The sequence below is a fragment of the Juglans microcarpa x Juglans regia genome, chromosome 5S, assembly GCF_004785595.1.
Source record: "Juglans microcarpa x Juglans regia isolate MS1-56 chromosome 5S, Jm3101_v1.0, whole genome shotgun sequence".
Classification (NCBI taxonomy): Eukaryota; Viridiplantae; Streptophyta; class Magnoliopsida; order Fagales; family Juglandaceae; genus Juglans; species Juglans microcarpa x Juglans regia.
Genome location: NC_054603.1, coordinates 18626779 through 18643567, shown reverse-complemented (window position 1 = coordinate 18643567; position 16789 = coordinate 18626779). Strand labels below are relative to the sequence as shown.

At 36.4% G+C, this 16789-nt stretch overlaps 1 non-coding gene across 1 annotated transcript; it reads right to left on the bottom strand.

Moving 5' to 3' along the window:
- Window positions 1-4532: 4532 nt before the first annotated feature.
- Window positions 4533-4638, bottom strand: LOC121268721. The gene has a single exon (XR_005941232.1). It is a non-coding gene; the product is annotated as a small nucleolar RNA R71 (small nucleolar RNA).
- Between the last annotated feature and the right edge of the window lie 12151 nt (window positions 4639-16789).

Below are 16789 nucleotides of genomic sequence, written 5' to 3'. Positions count from 1 at the left end.
ATTGGAATTCTATAATAAGGAAGAATAAATTGTGTGGGATTTGCTAGGTGAAATCAAACACTCTAGATCTAGTCTTATTGTCTTTAAAATCTTAATTTTAATGTTTTTTTCTCCAGTTTAATTTAGATAATCTATTCTTTAAATTTTGGTTCTCCAAATAGTAATTAATTTAGTAAATTTTAGTACTCAATAGCATAATTAATTTCTATGGGTTCGACATTCGTTTTCTTTAAAATACTTTATTACTTGTTACGATTTTGTGCACTTGCAAATACTTTCAGTACAACACTGAGCTAAATAGTTAGTTCTCGTTGGGCCTCCTCAAACTGAGCTAGGCAATCAATAACATGAACCGCGCTTTTGAGCCTCCTCCAGTACCTTGTCCAAATGGTTGTTCTCCTCCTCCAAGACCTTCGCCTCGAGATGGCATCTTGCCACCTCCTTCTAAGACTTCCCTAAATCATACTTGAAGTTGCCCATCTTCTGCTGAAGAAAGGAGACATGATCTTCCAAAGAGTGAGAGTACGACTCCAACTAGGACATGCTCCTAACCATCTCATCTCGTTCTACCCTAACTGTTAAGAAGGCGTGATGCGCCCTCCCCATAAATGAACACATTCACTAGTTATCCTCCTCTAATTCAATTTGACTATTGACGATCCAAGCTGCAAGATGATCAACCCGCTGGGTAATGAAGCAAGTCGGGAGTTGGAAGTAGAAAACACCCGAAAGCAAAGATAGAACGTATTGGAGATAGAAAACCTCGAAGCTTCTACACCATGGCACAAATGGCTTTCCCCTATGATTGTCAGCTTGCAAGGTAAGGCCGGTAGCATGGGAACTTGAGGGTCTAGGCAGCCTTGAAAAAGTGAACACCACCCGAATGAGGGACACGAATCTACCCATCTCACCAACACCTTGGGAGGGCTGGGCACCTGAAGGACATTGAGGAGAGAAAACAAGACTTGCAAAAACATCTTCCCTCGGCTGCTCAATTGAGCCCGAACAGTGCCCCTCAACTGCAGGATCACTTCGCAACATAAGCGAGGAAACATCACCTCCCAGAAGTGAAGTATCACAATTCCTAGGCAGCCCAACAAAGCCTAAGGGATTGCCTCCAGCTGGGGGCATCGCCTAGAAACGTTGGCTAGGAAGCTACCCTTACCGGAGAGGTACTGAAGGGCAAGGAAGAGATAGACACTCGACCACCACTAAGGTTCACACCCATAGGTTCGTCACGAAAAGACTCTAGGAAAACAAAAGAAATTTCGAGGATAGTACCCCCAAAAATCATAGAAGAGCAGAGAAGGAGGAAGGACCACCCTCCAAATCAAAAGGTGATGCCTTGCATAATTTCATACATTTTATCACTTCTTAACTTCAAATTTTAGTTCAGTTTTATTTATTTTTGCTAATTTTAGACTTCATTGTCTTCATTTAAATTTTATTTCAATTTCAAAGAAAATGAAAACTCAAATTTTAGCAGCCTATCGTCTAGGGACTCTCTTTCATTTAAATGAAAATTTATCCTAATAGAAGAGCTGGTCATTGGTGTTGTTTTGGGAATAACAATCAAGTTGAATTTTTGGAGACACTAAAGATAAAAGCAGATTTTTAAATGAAATTAAAGAATTAGCAGATTTTTTCCGAAGTTGAGATATACAAGAACGGCAGATTTTGAAGACGTTGAAGAAAAATCGAGGAAGACGCTGAAAATCTGAGGACGCTGGGATACGACAGAAATTCGAATTACTCTATGAACCGGATTTTTCGAGAATACGAGAAAGTAGATTTCCAAAGAGAAAACGGCAGGATTTGGGAGGAGTAACGAGATTTTTGGAAAGTCTACGCTAAACAAAAAAGACGAGGCTGGACAAGAATTTTTGGGAAAGGTTGAAATTCAAAAAATAAAGAGACGTTGGCAACTTGGAAGTGTGGAGAAATAAAAAATAAAAAAAAAGTAGGAGCTCATGATTTGATGGTACCTACCACTGTTCACCCAACCAGGCCCGACCCGAAAATTGATATTACAACCCGACTTGATTTAAAGTTATTCCGTTCACATGTTTATCCGAATACCCGGTTACCCGACCTGAAATTCTTTTCGGAAGAAATGGGTATTCCAACCCCTTTTTTTTTTTTTTTTGTTAATGTGGCAATCCAGAGACACCATTAATTGTGCATTATTTTTTATAATTATTTATTTTGTTCTTTTTACATTATTTTCCTTTTTCCTTTTCTTCTGAAATTATTATTTTTTTATTTTTTCTTATAATTTTCTAATATTAAGTTTTCATTTTTCTGAATATTTTTCTATTATTTAGTTTATAATATTAATTAATTTGATTTTTTGAAAATTAATTTATTAAAAAGAATAGGAGAGCATCATTCAGACGACCAACATCATAAGACATAGGATTTTATAATTTATTCACATGTTGAAGGAAGTGCTCAGGAATGCATTGGTCTGAAGAAGTGATTAGTTTATTATACAGAGGAAGCGTTGGAAAATGTGGCACTAAAACTGATTGGATGATGCATGAGTTCTGTCTCCTATTACTTTTGGCTTTTAAGAAAACGAAAATCAACCCGAAAACAAATTGAACCCAAAGTAACTCTAAGATGGTTCTAGATGCGCAACTCACAAGTCCAGAAAGCTTTGGCCAGATGGCAGAAATAGCAGCTTTCAGATGCGACTACAAGAGTCTGCGAGGGAGAGAGTGAAGCTGCAAGTGAGAGAATGATTGAGAGCTGCGATGGAGAGAGTGATTGAGAGCTGCCGAGTGAGTCGTCGAGCGAGAGATAGGAGAGTTACTACCTTACTAGTATCGGGTAGGGTAAAATCAATTAGGCTTTTACATAAATTGGGTATCGGGTATTAACCGTTTAAAAAAGAAAACAGGTTCAACTAACCGGTTCCGCTTTTTACATCAATCGGGTTGGATTTTTCGGGTCGGTCGGTTTGGAAAGTCAGCCAGGTTGAGTAGACGGTTTTTTTAAAAAACAGCCCTACCTACAACCGTAAGATTTGCATAGAGATAAATGAAAAAATAAATAAAATAGAAGGGAAGTGAACCTGGAGAAGGGGGCACACCGACCAGAGGGAAATTGAACTGTGATGAGGAGTGTTTTTTTTTTCAGTGTTCATTTTCTTCCATTCCTCTCAGAAAAATTACGTTGAATTCGTTTAACTTGAATTTAATTTCTAGTATGAACTAAACTTTCTTTATTCTAAGAAAACAATGTAATCTAGTTTCAAACTATACTGTCTTTTCTATGCTAATTTGAAGTAATTCTCTTATATGTTTGTCTAATTTATTCTGAACTTATTACTTCTAATTGACTAGCTATTAATTAGATGATTTTGATCTTGTGATTTGCTATCGAAAGAGGAAATTATAGGATAGAACTTGGATATTTCAGAATAGGTAAATATAAAGATTGAAAGACTTATATGAACCTATGTAGTATTAAAATTGCTAGTTTTAATGCTTTCTTGTTTCATTAATTTGTATACACTTGTGTAAAATGATGAACAAGAATATTTCCAATTGACTATCGAAAGGGGCATTTGGATGAGTTTGGAGATTTTGCTAACAAACAGAGAGAATTCAATTAGTTAGATGAGAAAAGCATAGTGAGGGATTATGTGAAATCAATTTCCTAGAAGTTCTTTTTCTCATTGATTCAATTATTAAACAACAGATTTCCTTTTATTTGAATATTTTCTTTGAATTGATTTCATTTAAAAATTACAATTACAAAAATCTTAGTGAATTTTCTAAATAAAGTCGAGGTTAGTATAATTTCGGTACTTGTCAAAGTGAGATACCAATCTCTGAGGACGACACTCTTCTTATCACTTTACTCCAAAACTATGATATTGTGCACTTGCAGTTTTGCACCGATCAAGTTTTTGGTGCCGTTGCCAAAGATTGATTTCTTCTTATTTTTGCCAATATCGATACAAAGCAATCTTGATTTTAATTTAAAATTTTATTTTATTCTATATTTGTTTTTTTGTTCTACAGGTGTATTTTTTACGTTGGATGCGCCATGCTAGATATCTTGACATTACTCTTTTTGATCTAGAGATTGAAAGAACTCTTACATCACGAAGAAAAAAGAAATTACTAACTATGGTTGACACACAAACAGATGCACAACCACGCATCTTGAAAGATTATGTAAGACCAGTTGTGAATGACAACTACTCGGGTATAAGACATCAAATCATTAATTCCAACAATTTTGAGCTCAAACCAGCCTTGATCAGCATGGTGCAACAAGCCCAATTCTACAGATTGCCACTAGATGATCCCAATATTCATTTGGCGATTTTTTGGAGATTTGTGACACTGTAAAGATCAATGGTATTACTAAAGACACCATTAGACTGAGATTGTTTCCTTTTTCTTTGAGGGACAAGGCAAGAGGTTGGCTACAATCTCTACAACCAGGAAGTATTACTAGTTGGCAGGACATGGCTGAAAAGTTTCTTGCTAAATTCTTTCCATCTGCAAAAACAGCCCAATTCAGGAGTGAGATTAGTCAATTCAAGCAAAATGATTTCGAGTCACTCTATGAGGCATGGGAAAGGAATAAAGATTTGATTCGCCGCTGCCCTTAACATGGATTGCCGGATTGGTTGCAGGTTCAGATGTTCTACAATGGATTGAATGGACAAACTTGGACCATAGTTGAAACTGCTGCTGGTGGAACTTTGATGTCAAAGACAGCTGAAGGTGCTACATCTCTTTTGGAAGAAATGGCCTCAAATAACTATCACTGGCCAACCAAAAGAACTATCGCTAAGAAAGTTGTTAGGATTCATGAATTGGAGCCATTAGCAGCCCTTTCAGCTCAAGTTGCTTCTCTATCTCATCAAATTTCAGCTTTAACAACCCAAAGGATAGCACAAAGTGCATAATATATTGCAGCTACAAGTATGACAGTTCCAAATAATGATGTGAGTCAAGAACAAGTTCAATACATCAACAATCGGAACTACAACTATCGTGATAATCCTATGCCAAATTACTACTATCTAGGGCTTTGAAATCATGAGAATTTGTCTTATGGAAACACAAAGAATGTGCTGCAACCTCCTCCAAGATTTGATAGTCAACCAAGCGAGAAGAAAATGTCACTTGAGGATGCCATGGTTTCCTTTGTTGAGAAGACAAATGCAAGGTTTAAAAGATTGATTCACGATTGGACAATATTGAGACTCATTATAGCAACATGGGAGCCTCTATAAAGAATCTTGAAGTGCAAATTGGGCAACTAGCCACAACCATCAATGTCCAACATGGAGGAACTTTTCCTACAACACAGAAGTGAATCCAAAGGAACAATGAAAGGTCATCACACTTAGGAGTGGAAGAGAAATTGAGAGATCACCATCAAAGGAAACCAAGTTCACCCCTACAATTACAAACAATGGCCAAAGCAAGAATAAAGTAGAAGAAGAGAACGATACACCAAGAGAGACTGACAAGTCTCAAGCAATTTTTAATTTCCTGACAATCCTCATATTCTTCCTACTCCACTTCCTTATCCTCAACGTTTCCAAAAACAAAAATTAGATAAGCAATTTTCTAAATTTTTGGATATTTTTAAGAAAATTCACATAAATATTCCTTTTGCAAATGCTTTGGGACAAATGCAAAATTATGTCAAATTTCTGAAGGACATCAATTTCAAGAAGAGAAGGTTGGAGGAGTTCGAAACAATAAAACTTTCGGAAGAATACAATGCAATTCTTCAAAAGAAATTGCCTCAAAAATCAAAAGATTCAGAGAGTTTCACTTTGCCTTACACTATTGGAAATTCATTTTTTTATAAAGTTTTATTTGATCTTGGTGCGACCATTAATCTTATGCCATTTTCTATTTACAGGAAGTTAGGACTCAGAGAGATGAAACAAACAACCATTTCTTTGCAACTAGCAGACCAATTCATCAAGTATCCACGTGGAATCATAGAAGACGTACTGGTAAAGGTGGATAAATTTATTTTTCTTGCTAATTTTATGGTGTTAGATATGGAGGAAGACCAAGAAGTCTCACTCATTCTTGGCCGACCATTGTTTGCTACAAGAATGGCTTTAATTAATGTTCAAAATGGTGAATTGACATTGAGAGTGAACAAGGAAGAACTTATGCTCATAATCTACCAAGATATGAGATTTCGAGAAGAGTCAAGCACTTGCTCTCGGATAGATGTCATTAAGTAATGTGTAGAAGAAGCTTTTCAAGAAGATGCACCAGCCGATCACCTAGAACCATCTTTGCAGCAGGATACATCACTTAGCAATGAAATGAGGAGACTAGATCTGTAGAAAAGCCGGATTATGCATTTTCTAAAAAAAGACACAGAAAACCTCAAAGAAGTTTAACTATGATTTGAAGGCAGCAGGAGAAAAGCGACTTCTTCAATTGAATGAGATGGATGTGTTCCAGAATGATACTTATGAAAATGCGAAGATCTACAAAGAACAGACGAAGAAGTGGCATGACAAACAAATTCTTAGGCGTGAGTTTGCACTAGGACAACTGGTTTTACTCTTCAATTCACGACTCAAACTCTTCCCGGGCAAGTTAAGATCAAGATGGACAGGTCATTATACAATTGACAAAGTTTCCTCTTTTGGAGCAATAGATTTGAAGGACAAGATAGGGAGTATATTTAGAGTTAACAAGCAGAAATTGAAGCATTATTATGGAGAACAAGTGGAGAGGAACTGTGCACTTATTTCTCTTGGAGACCCTAATTGATGAAGATCGAAAAGTCTGGCTGTAGACTTTAAAACAAGCGCTTATGGGAGGTAGCTCATGGAACTTTCTTTTATTCTTTTATTTTTATTTTGAATAATTTGGATTTTGATGCAGGTTTATTTAGCAAAATTAAATAGCTGGAAATTACAAACTACGGTGAATCCACCATGAAACCAGGAAAGTTCCTTTCAATTCTTTAATCTTTCTCACTTTTGAATTACAATGAGGACATTGTTTAATTTAAGTTTGGGGGTATAAACTCCTATAGTCATTTGTTCTTCTTGATTGCTATTTATTTTATTTTACTTATGATTTTAGATGTCTTGAATTGTTGGATTCTCTTACCAAGAATGTATTTGAGTATGATTGAACTCCTAAGGTTCACGCCCGTAGGTTCATCATGAAGAGACTCCAGGAAAACAAAAAGAATTTCGGGGATAGTACCCCCAGAAATCATAAAAGAGCAGAGAAAGAGGAAGGACCACCCTCCAAATCAGAACGTCCTACATGAACACCAGCAGCCAAAGATGCCTCGCCCGCATCATCAAAAGAAGCAGCCAAAGTCATTGGAAAGGTAAGGCAATCTCCAAGAAGGCAGAATGAAGTAACACTTCAATGTCATCCTCATTAGAAACAGAATCGTCACCCTGACCCCTTGCGTAAGAGAAGTTGGTCGTACAACCACCAAATCAGGCGCCATAGAGGATTCAGCTTCCAACACAAGGGCCAAGTCATCCTCAACTTGATTCATAATTTCCTCCAGCAAACCTAACAAAAAGGAGGAAGAGCGGACCGAGCCACTTCCCCAAGGAAATGAAGCAACCTGAACAGGTCTTTCCTTAGTGAAACTTGACTCAACAAACAGCTAAGCCTCGCCTTGAACAGAGCTACATTCCACATGAGGCTTCTTACTCTTCTGATGTGAGGGGGCAAAGACCCTCTCTTCTAGCCCTAGGAAAACGAAGGGGCACCCAAGAATTGGCGATCAAAGATGTGAGCCTAAGTGGGGGAAACAAAGAACTTATCAATATTAGCCAGAGTAAGAAGTACGTCTGACCGGGTTGCGCTATCATTTTGCTCCACTCAGGCATAAACCAAATGCAAATGGGCCTCCTTCAGATCGGAAAGAATAATGGTAAGAACATAATCTTCCGAAATAGGGCCCCATGTCGCACGAATGAGGAATTCACAATGGGCAACCTTACCAAAGGGAAACTCCCAACTACTTTTAGAAACAAGATAGAACTTCCTATGCCACTACTTGGCAAGAGAATAGCGACATTCCAAGCGCACCACTCTATAGCCAGTGCGAGACCAAAAGCTACACAAATTTCCATTTATACGCCTAACGCCATGGGTAAATAAGAACTCTCTTGTTGTGAGGCCAGGGTATTCCTCACCAGCAGGCCCCAGAACTTGTCATCATGCGACATAGCACACCATTAGGATCCTCCAAGCATTGGGAACAAGTTGCGAAAGAGCAAATCCTAAAAAGTCGATCACATCACGAACGAGGCGAGAGAATGTAAAGTGAAGCTTCATCAGAAACATGAGAGAATACAATGCCACTTATGCAGCAAAGCCTTTAGAATCAACCACCACTCGGCAAAACTCTGGCAACTCCAATGTCATTGAAACAGGAGTTCTATATTGGTTCCTCACAAGATTTAGGTCAGCTCGAGAAGTTGTGGCCGACCATTGGTTCCCATCAAAGTTTGAAGGATGGTGCGAGCCAATTTCCCTAGGTGAGTCCAAAGAATTGTGGCATCAGGAGGACCCCGCACCGTAGGCACCAGATCTCGAAAATTTGTGAGAAGCCATCAAGAAATAAGAGTTATAAGAAGAGTGAAGAGGAAACTCGAAAGCAAGAGAGCAAGAGAGCAGAAGTGAGAAGAACCACAATGAAAGAGGAGTTGGAAAAGGAATGAAATGGTAGAAGAGATGGTATGAAAAACAAAAACAATTAGGAATGTAAACAACCCGCTAGAAATTCAATGGTGGAATTTCTATTGGCTTTAGGAACCTCGTGAAAACCTCATAGTTTTCATGAATTGACCAATCGCATAGTGTTAGTTTGTCAACATAGTCAGTGTTATCACTCACTATGGTGCCAAAAGTGTGATTCTAGTTATTTGAGATAGTTATAAGTGTCAGAATGTGTTATGGTCTACGCCATTAGACTCGGTTGATTATTTAGGATTATATGGCACAATAAATCCATTTTCATATTTTCAGAAGAAACGCATGTTCGAAACGGTAAAATTATTTTTAGGGGCACTTCGGGTTTGAGTTTCAGTAAACGATTTTCACTTTAGGTTAATATGAATATTTAGGATTTTTTAGTACAAAGTTTATTATTCACTTTTCCAGAGTGAATAGTAAGCTCGATAAGCGCACCAAGTGTAGTTTTTTTCAAAATCACAGTGTGGAATGTCCAAATTAAATTAGAAAAGTTTATTTGAACACTTGGCAAGATCTTAACCACACATAGTGAATAGTATTAGACACTTGGCACCATGAGGAATGTTTGATGGATTTGAAGGAATCAAGGTGTGAGATCATACTACCTAAGGAAAAACCCTATTCCATCCAACCAATCAAATTGTGCCAAACCAAAAAGGGTTTCCACTCTAGTAAAATCCTATATGATTGGAATCCAACTGAGAATCCAAAAAGCATGGTGGAAACCAAAATCTTAAATGGTTTTATCCAAACCATAAAGTTGACCTCCAAAACTTAAATGAATCAGTTTCTAGCATTATGTTTAATCGCTTGATTAAATTACTTCTACATGTTATTAATCCTTCAAATTTCTATTAGAACATCATTATCCAACCTTGTTAACCTTGGAAAATTGATTAGGCCAAGAGATATTGGATTTGGGCTTGATAGCAACCCAAACCCTCTTGAAACCCAAAAGTTAGGCCTATTCGATTTAGGCCCGTCAAGACCCACAAATTTGGTCACCTTTGCATTGCTTTTTGACTAAACAATTTCACCCCCCCCCCCCCCCACATGGCTGATTAGATTTGTAGAAGAAGGCCTAGAGGGCTCTTGAAGTGAAAGGTTAAAAGGCCACCTCACTCTTTCAATTCCACACTCCACCTAGAGAAAATATTTTGGGCAAATTTTTGTATTTTGTATTGGGTAGAGAAGACCAACACTCAAGCTTCATTTCAACCTTATCATCTTCTATAACTTGTGTAAGAAGCCCCGCAGCCCACTTCCCACTAAAATCATCCCTCATTTACACTTTTTTTTATAGAATACAAAAGACACTCTTGGACAGCTTTTCTGAACTCTTTTACATGCTTGATTCGAAACTTTTCTAATTGTTTTCTTATATGAACCCATGGGAATAGAATCCCTTGAACCCACAATCAATTTAAAAACTCACCCAAGAAAGCCAAAATCAAGCCAATGGAAAATTTAGACCCATTGAGGAACTCGTTTCAAAAAACTAGATTATACGAAAATCTAGACTCGTTGAAGAATCTGTCACAAGAACCTAAATTATAAGGAAGAATGCCACAAAGGTTGTGATTTACTTTTGATAAGTTCAAAAGTTCATTTAAGAACAAGAGGAGATAAACTCAACACACAAAAAATAAATTCATCAAATTTCATAAACTAATAAAAATGAGGCTACAAAGAGTATTTACCAAAACCTAATGAAAATCCTAGCCAAAATAAATCCCCATGTTCCAAAAATACCCCTGAGTGAATAGTGTCACAGCTATAGTACTCGGCTACAGTAACTTACATATCTCAATCTCCTAAAAACCCTAGGTTAACATAAAATCCTTTCCAAAAATACCCTAGGGCGAAATACAAGGCCTTCCCAAAAAGAAACCCAAGTTACAAATTAAAACAACCCTTAAATTACCCTTAAAAACTTCTCCTGAAACCCTAGTTCATAAAACGTAAAACATATGTAGCCCAAACATGCTCAAGCCCCATTATTCTAGACTAATTCCTATAACTAATCAAATAAGCTCTTTTAATAAATTAACAAGTCCAATGCCTTCAATCACATAAACATAATAATAGGCCCTAATTTATGTTGCACTCTTCCATAACTTGTATCACATGGATGATCACTGGATCTCCTTCTCTCAAGCCCATATTAAATATTCGGCCCTTGCTAGATTCATCTCAAGTGGATTACATCAATCCTTGCATTGCTTCCTTGCACTTCTTAGCTCTCAATCTTGTGATTGCCCCATCTGAAACTTCAAAGGATCTTTAAGACTTGGTCCACATTGGTGTCCATTATTCCCCCTCTTCTCAAAAGGATTCGACCTCGAATCTGCACCTGCATCAAAGGGGAAAAGATCATAAACATTGAAATTAGCATAAATATGATACTTTCCTAGAAGATCCACTTGATATGAATTTTTATTAATTTTTTCAAGAATTTGAAAAAGTCCATCCAAGTTACTCCTGTCATCAACAAGCAAAAGCATCAAAGCTAAAGGAGTAAGTGGATTAAAACCATAAACAACTTCTAAAGAAGAATAAAAAATAGTAGTATGCATGATCTTATTATATACAAACTCTAATAAGGGAAAATGATACTCCCGCAAACATTCATGCCACAAGTCAATGAATGGCAAATGATACTCACACAAATGTTCATGAAACACATTTGAAGTCTTCATTGCACCAAAATGACCACTCCAATTATATACAAATTGAATGAATGGCAAGCAATACTCCCACCCATGGTCACGCAACACGTTTGAAATCGTTTTTACACTATAATGACCCAATAAACCACATTCATGCACTAGCATCTCACGCACAAGACTAGTAGGCTCACAAAGTTTATTTTCTCTAAACAAATATTAATGTAGTCTATAGCATTTACCAAACGATGCCTTCTCACATGCTCCATACACACTATCAAAGTCATCATCATTAGCATATAATTCCTTATCATATTCAAATCTCAATAACTTTGCATCTAAAATTAAGACAAGGAGATACATTCTTGCTAAAGCATCAACCGCAAAATTTTTCTTACCTTGTGTGTATTTGATTAATGGAGGAAAGGTATCAATGAATTACTCTCACTTGGCATGCATTCTATTCAACTTACCTTGTCCTTTCAAGTACTTCAAGGACTCATGTTCGTCAAAGAAAGGTCGGATAGGAATTGTCGCACCCAGCACAAAATCAATATAATGCTCTATCTCTCTAAAAGGTGGCAATCCACTAAACACGCCACTAGGAATCATGACCTCATATCCCTACAATAAAGAGACAACAACACTAGGCAATGGTTTGTCAAGTTCGTTAGTAGTAAAATTTTTCTTAACATAAAAGCTCATTTTTCTCTTTCTTTTTCTCTCATTTTCTTCACTCTCTCTTTTCTTTTCACTCTCTTTTTCTTTTCACCCTCTTTTTTTCTTTCACTCTCTTTTTTCTTTTCACTTTCTTTTTTTTTTTCACTCTCTTTTTCATCTTCTTTTTTTGAACTCTTGGCCTCACAAGTGTTTTTCAACTCATTCTCTCTTTTCAATTTCACTTTATTTTCATACACTTGTCTTCGAGTCATTGGTACAAGAGTAATGGTCTTATTGTCTTTTACAAAAGTATACCTATTCTTGAACCCTTTATGAATCACTTTCCTATCATACTGCCACGGCCTTCCCAACAAAATATGGCCAACATGCATAGGCACTACATAACAAAGTACTTCATTCATGTATTTTCCAATTGAAAAAGAAACTAACACTTGCCTATTTACCCTAACCTCCCCACAATCATTCAACCATTGCAACTTGTGTGGTCTAAAGTGTTTCAAGGTAGGCAAATTCAATTTCTTAATTAAAATAGTGCTAGCAACATTAGTACAACTCCCCCCATCAATGATCATATTACATACCTTGCGTTGATGTGGCATCTAGTTTAAAAAATGTTCTATCTCTGTTGCGCCATATCATCCACCTAGATTTGTGTATTGAGAGCACATCTGGCAACAAGAGATTCACCGGTCAAGGGATACTCCACTCCATCATCATCACTAGTATCAACTAACCCAGGCATCTCCTCACTATCACCCTCACTCTCAATCATCACCTCTCCATTGTCACGCATAATCATCACCTACATATATGGACATTGAGATGCCATGTGCCCTAAACCCAAACACTTGAAACATTTAATATTTCTATTTCGTGAAGGTTGGGATTCTACCTTGGGTTTGTTGTTAGTTCCATCATCTTTCCCCTTAGGTGGTTCGGTCTTCCCCTTTGTTATAGCTTGATCATTTTCGTCCCACTTTGGTTTTCAATAAGTACTAGAAACCGAAGTATACCTTGTTGTACCATTTCTCTTTAACTACCTCTCCACCTTCATAGCCATGTGCACCATGTCCTCTACCTCCACATAATGTTGCAACTCAACTACATTAGCTATCTCCCTATTCAACCCACTCAAAAATCTAGCCATCATGGCTTCCCGATCCTCCACTACATTAACCCGAATCATAGCCATCTCCATCTCCATCTCCTTATGGTAATCCTCTACACACCTAGACCCCTGTGTAAGATTTTGTAGTTTTTGGTAGAGGTCTTTATAGTAGTGGCTAGGTACAAATCTCCGCCTCATGATAGCTTTCAACTCTCTCCATGTTTCTACAAGCCTCTCAAGATTCCTCATCTTATTGGTCACTAATTGATCCCACCAAATAATCACATAATTAGTGAATCCAATTACCGCCAACTTCAACTTCTTCTCCTTAGAGTAATTATGACAATCAAACACCAACTCTATTCTTTTCTCCCACTCTAAATAAACTTCAGGTTCAGTTCTACTTTGGAAGGATGGTATTTTTATTTTGATACTCCCAAGGTTCCTACCTACTCCATCTCGACCCCCTGGGATTCCCCTAAGTCCTCTTTCACCCCAAACTCCTCTATGTCTACCCAATCTAACTTCAGATGTTAGGTCTTCCTCATCCTCATCATACTCTCCATTCTCATACCCATTCTCAATACTAGGCTCACGTCACCTCTTATCTCTCCCACCTTGTAGATTTCTAATCACTACTTCTTGATGATTCATTCTATCCCTCACTTGACCCCGCACAAAGTTAAACCACTCAAACTGTTGTTGGATGGCTTGCAACACAAATGATGAGTTATCTTCCATCTCCTTTGGTGATGAGTCACTCCTATGAGATATCGTAATGTGCTGCACAAAAGGAATATTAGTGGAAAACGTCACACACAACCTTACGTGTTTACACTCAAATAATGGCACTCCACTCGTGTTTCACTCTTAATTGGTTTTTTCCCGAAAATAGTCTCACACTCTCTTGTCTTTTACCTCAATAGTTTTCCCGCTCAAGTTCTTTGAAAACTAGTTGAACTAAATTAAGACAATATAACCTTGTATTATTCCAACCAGCAATAGATTCAAGAAACAATGAATGAATAAAGTGACACGAGACTGGAGGAATTTATACGAGGGAAAGAGTAATTATAAAACAAGATACCAACTAGAAAGATGTATTCAGCCCCTTTGAAGATAAAGCTCAATCAACAAATGTCTTTCTTTCTCTTTATTGTAACTCTGTAGCAACATTTGAATATGCTACTTTTTCTTTTCTTTTCTTTTTCAAATTTTCTTTTCTTTTCTTTTATTTTCTTTTATTTTCCTTACCTTTCTTTTCTTTTCCTTTCCTTTCCTTTCCTTTCTTTTTTTTTTTTTTTTTTCCTTTCTTTTCTTTTCTCTTCTTTTTAGTAACTCAATCACAAACAACAATATTCAATTGTAAAAATCAAGTAATTGAATTCAAACACACAATAATTGACAATGAAGTAGAAGAGAATCAATAGAATGGCACTCTAAGCAATTGACAAACTTAGAGATGCAAGAAAGCCTAGAATTTTGAAATCCTAAGTGATGCAAAATTCAGCCAAACCAAAAACCCTAAGAATTTCAGCAGCCTAGATTTTGTTTCCTTTTTTCCTTCTTTTTTTTTTTTTTTTTTGCAACCCTAGAACAATGAAACCCTAGAATTAAATTTAAAAATGCAAGAACTAAAAGATAGAATCAGAACTGAATGGAAACCTGGCTCTGATACCAAATGATATGAACCCATGGGAATAGAATCCCTTGAACCCACAATCAATTTGAAAACTCACCCAAGAAAGTCAAAATCAAGCCAATGGAAAATTTAGACCCGTTAAGGAACTCATTTCAAGAACCTAGATTATATAAAAATCTAGACCCATTGAAGAACCTGTCTCGAGAACCTAAATTATAAGGAAGAACACCACAAAGGTTGTGATTTGTCTTTGATAAGTTCAAAAGTTCATTCAAGAACAAGAGGAGATAAACTCAACTCACAATAAAAAAATTCATCAAATTTCATAAACTGATTAAAATGAGGCTACAGAGAGTATTTAAACCAAAATCTAATTATAACCATAGCCAAAATAAATCTCCATCTTCCAAAAATACCCCTGAGTGCATAGTGCCGAGGCTACAGCACTCGACTACAGTAACTTACATATCTCAATCCCCTAAACACCCTAGATTAGCATAAAATCTTTTTCCAAAATACCCTTGGGCAAAATACAAGGTCTTCCCAAAAGAAACCCTAGCTGCAAATTAAAACAACCCCTAAACTACCCTTAAAAACTTCTCTTGAAACCCTAGTTCATAAAATATAAAACATATGTGGGCCAAACATCCTTAAGTCCCATTATTATAGACTAATTTATATAATTAATAAGATAAGCCCTTTTAATGAATTAACAAGTCAATGCCTTCAATCACATAAACATAATAATCGGCCCTAATTTATGTTGCACACTTCCATAGCTTGTATCACATGGATGATCATTGGATCTCCTTCTCTCAAGCCCATCTTGAATATTCAGCTCTTGCTAGACTCGTCTCAAGTAGATTGCATCAATCCTTGAACTTCTTAGCTCTCAATCTTATGATTGCCCCATCTGAAACTTGCAAAGAATCTTTAAGACTTGGTCCACCTTGGTGTCCATCCTTTTCTCACAAAGTATCCTTCATGAAAGTTGTTCCGTTTTGAGTATAGTTTATGTAGATACCTCATATGTTCCATTTGGTGATTATTTGATTGGTCCAAAGTTGTTTAAACCCCACAAAGGTCATTTTGGGTGATAAACTGGAGTGTGTTATATTTTGAGGTTTTTGACCAAGCCAATGGATAGATCTTGGTCCGAAATGTTTATTGAGTACTGTTAACATGTGTATATGATTATTCGTTCAGGATTTGTTGCATGACTAAAGGTTTTGATAAAATATTTTCTTAGATGTAGAAACTTAAAAAACAGGAAGAGGAAAAACAGTTTCCGATTTAAGAAAGTATGGATCTTTTGTGATTTAAACCAATTCCAATGACTTTGATAATTTTATTGAAGGATCCTAAGCCTCTTATATACATGTTAGAATATTAGTTTGAAGATATTTGATGTTATATTCAAAGATATGAATTTTTAAGCAAGGAGATATTCGGATAGGTCAAAGAATTGATGTCCTTAGCTAAATTCATGTTTTGGTTGCTTTTTAACCATGTGATCTTGACTTTAAAGCTTAGATCTATTTTAGAACACCTTTTTAAACCGTGTGATGTTTTGGTTTTTAGATCACATCTTTTTAAGTCATGGATCAAGAAGTTGATCAAAACAAGTTAGAAACAAATCTATTTTTGAACTTAGAAAGAAACCGAAAAGTTCAGTTTTAGTGATTTTTATGACTTTTGGTTGTGATTCAAAATATGATTATTCTTAGGATTATGTTATGAGCATATTAGAAGAATATTTTTGGTTTAATTGTGGGTTTTGAAATTTGAAAAAATTGCAACAAAAATCAAGGGAAATAGCCTCTGTGAGTTTCAGCCCCAATGGAATTTTCATAGTTGTCTTCAGTTTTAAAGTTTTTTGAGTTGATATTTGAGTTTAGGACAAAATTTATATAAGGTATGTAGATTTCAGTGATTTTTAGAGTTAGGATGC